This window comes from Rhinoraja longicauda, chromosome 2 (genome assembly GCF_053455715.1).
Source record: "Rhinoraja longicauda isolate Sanriku21f chromosome 2, sRhiLon1.1, whole genome shotgun sequence".
Classification (NCBI taxonomy): Eukaryota; Metazoa; Chordata; class Chondrichthyes; order Rajiformes; family Arhynchobatidae; genus Rhinoraja; species Rhinoraja longicauda.
This window is the reverse complement of record NC_135954.1, coordinates 100,588,683-100,590,909: the sequence shown is the minus strand read 5'-3', so window position 1 is coordinate 100,590,909 and position 2,227 is coordinate 100,588,683. Positions and strand designations below refer to the sequence as shown.

Sequence of the window (2,227 nt, the reverse complement as noted above, 5' to 3'; positions counted from 1 at the left end):
GGTATTTAAACCTTTCTTGGTTAGGTATTTAACTTTCTGGTAGTTCCACCCTGGGACAATGAAGCCGTGGAGGAGGGCATTTGCACCGCCCCACACCTACAAACTCCACGGCTCCACCAACTACCAACAATCAACATCCAGGGACACCCCTCCTTCCTCCTCCCTCCCTCCCCCCAAGCGCCAGGTAACGGTCCCGGAAAAGGGTCCTTGGAATCACCGTACACCTACCAACAGCACATCCCCACCAACTACCAGTGCCCAACGTATATCCCCCCCTCTCCCTCTCACCTCTGTCTCTCCCTCTCACCTCTGTCTCTCCTTCTTCCCCTCCATCCCTCCCTCCCCCTCTCTCTCACTCCTTTTCTCTCTCCCTACCTTTCTCCCTCCCTCTTTCCCGCTCTCTCTCCCTCTTTCCCCTCTCCCTCTCTCTCTCTCTCCCCTCCCTCTTTCCCTTCCTCTCTCCCTCCCTCTCTTTCCTTCCCTCCCTCTATCCCCCTCTGTTCCCCTCCCTCCCTCCCCTCTCCCCCTCCCCCCCTTTCCCTCCCTCTCTCTCTATTCATCTCTTTCCCTCCCTCCCCCTACTCTTTCCCTCCCTCTCCCTCCCTCTCCCTCCCTCCTTCCTCTCCCTCCCTCTCCTTCCCCCCTCTCTCTCCCCCTCTCCCCTCCTCTCTCACTCTCCCCCTCCCTCCCCCTCCCTCTCCCCCTCCCACTCTTCCCCTCTCCCTCCCTCCCTCCCCTCTTTCTCCCTCCCCCCTCTTTCTCCCTTCCCCCTCTTTCTCCCTTCCCCTCCCCTCTCTCCCCCTCCCCCCTCTACTCTCTCCCACCCCTCCCCTCTTCCCCCCACTCTCCCACCCCCTCCCTCTTCCCCCCTCCATCCTCACCTCTCCAATGCGCCATTCCTCTCCCTCCTCCCTCTCTCCCTCCCTCCCACCCTCTCTCTCTCCCTCTCCCACCCTCTCTCCCACCCTCTCTCTCTCCCTCTCCCACCCTCTCTCCCACCCTCTCTCTCTCTCCCTCCCCCTCCTCTCCCTCTCTCCCTCCCCCTCTCTCCCCCCTCCCCTCTCTCCCCCCTCCCCCTCTCTCCCCCCCTCCCCCCCCCTCCCCCTCTCTCCCCCCCCCTCCCCCTCTCTCCCCCCCCTCCCCCTCTCTCCCCCCCTCCCCCTCTCTCCCCCTCTCCTCTCTCCCTCTCTGTCTCCCTCCCCCTCTCCTCCCCTCACCCCTCTTCAATGCGCCATCCCCCTCTCCCCCCTCCCCCTCTCTCTCTCTCCCTCCCCCTCCTCTCCTTCCCTCCCTCCCCCTCTCTCCTTCCCTCCCTCTCTCCCTCTCTCTCTCTCCCCCCCCCCTCTCTCTCTCTCCCCCTCCCCCTCACCCCTCCCCCCTCCTCTCTCACCCTCTCTTCCCCTCACCTCTCTTCAATGCGCCATCCCTCTCCTCCTCCGGGCCGCCGCCGCCGCAGGTCAGAGGCCAGCGGTGGAACCCCCTTGGCCCGGATGCGCATGCGTGGGCGGGAGACGTCCCACCGACCGGTTAGAGCCGCTCTGCGCATGCTCCCCCCTGACACCGAATATCAAAGATACTAAAGGAGCACGATGGACCACTCAACTCTAATAAACCGTAGTCGGGCACGGGTACATTTCAGCGCCATTTTAGTAAGCAGATTCTGTGTGCTGGACTGGACAGTGTTCACAACTCTCTGCGATTTCCTCGTATATAAAATGTTTGCAAACAATTATTTTTGTTCAACTTCTTGAATAAGTTGACAGTCGACATTGGCGCATTCCCAATGACAATAAAGATATATAGTACAATACAATATATCTTTATTGTCATTGTACCCAGGGGTACAACGAGATTGGGAATGCACCTCCCATACGATGCAATAATTTAATTAATTTAACCAACAACAACCCAACAAAACAATTGTAACAGTTTTAAGACTGAATAAAGTGCAAGTAGGTCTGTGCCGGTTCACTGTGCGATGTGACCATCCGGCTCAGCAGGACCGGTTCATAGCAGCTATGGCCCTGGGGATGAAGCTGTTCCTGAGTCTGGAGGTGCGGGCGTAGAAGGCCTTGTATCGTCTGCCCGATGGAAGGAGTTCGAACAGACTGTTGCAGGGGTGTGAAGAGTCTTTGTGGATGCTGGTGTCTTTTCTGAGGCATCGTGTGTTGTAGATGCCCTCCAAGTCTGGTAGCTGTGTTCCGATGGTCTTCTGAGCTCTATGGAC

At 58.7% G+C, this 2,227-nt stretch overlaps 1 protein-coding gene across 2 annotated transcripts in view; it reads right to left on the bottom strand.

The window, feature by feature from the left end:
• The window catches only part of wdr37 (WD repeat domain 37), a 105,743-nt gene extending 104,223 nt beyond the window's left edge, over positions 1 to 1,520 (bottom strand). For both annotated transcript variants that reach the window (XM_078425145.1, XM_078425153.1), the window contains exon 1: positions 1,407 to 1,520. The gene's annotated coding sequence lies outside the window, so the exon portion shown is untranslated. The remainder of the gene's footprint in view (positions 1 to 1,406) is intronic.
• Between the last annotated feature and the right edge of the window lie 707 nt (positions 1,521 to 2,227).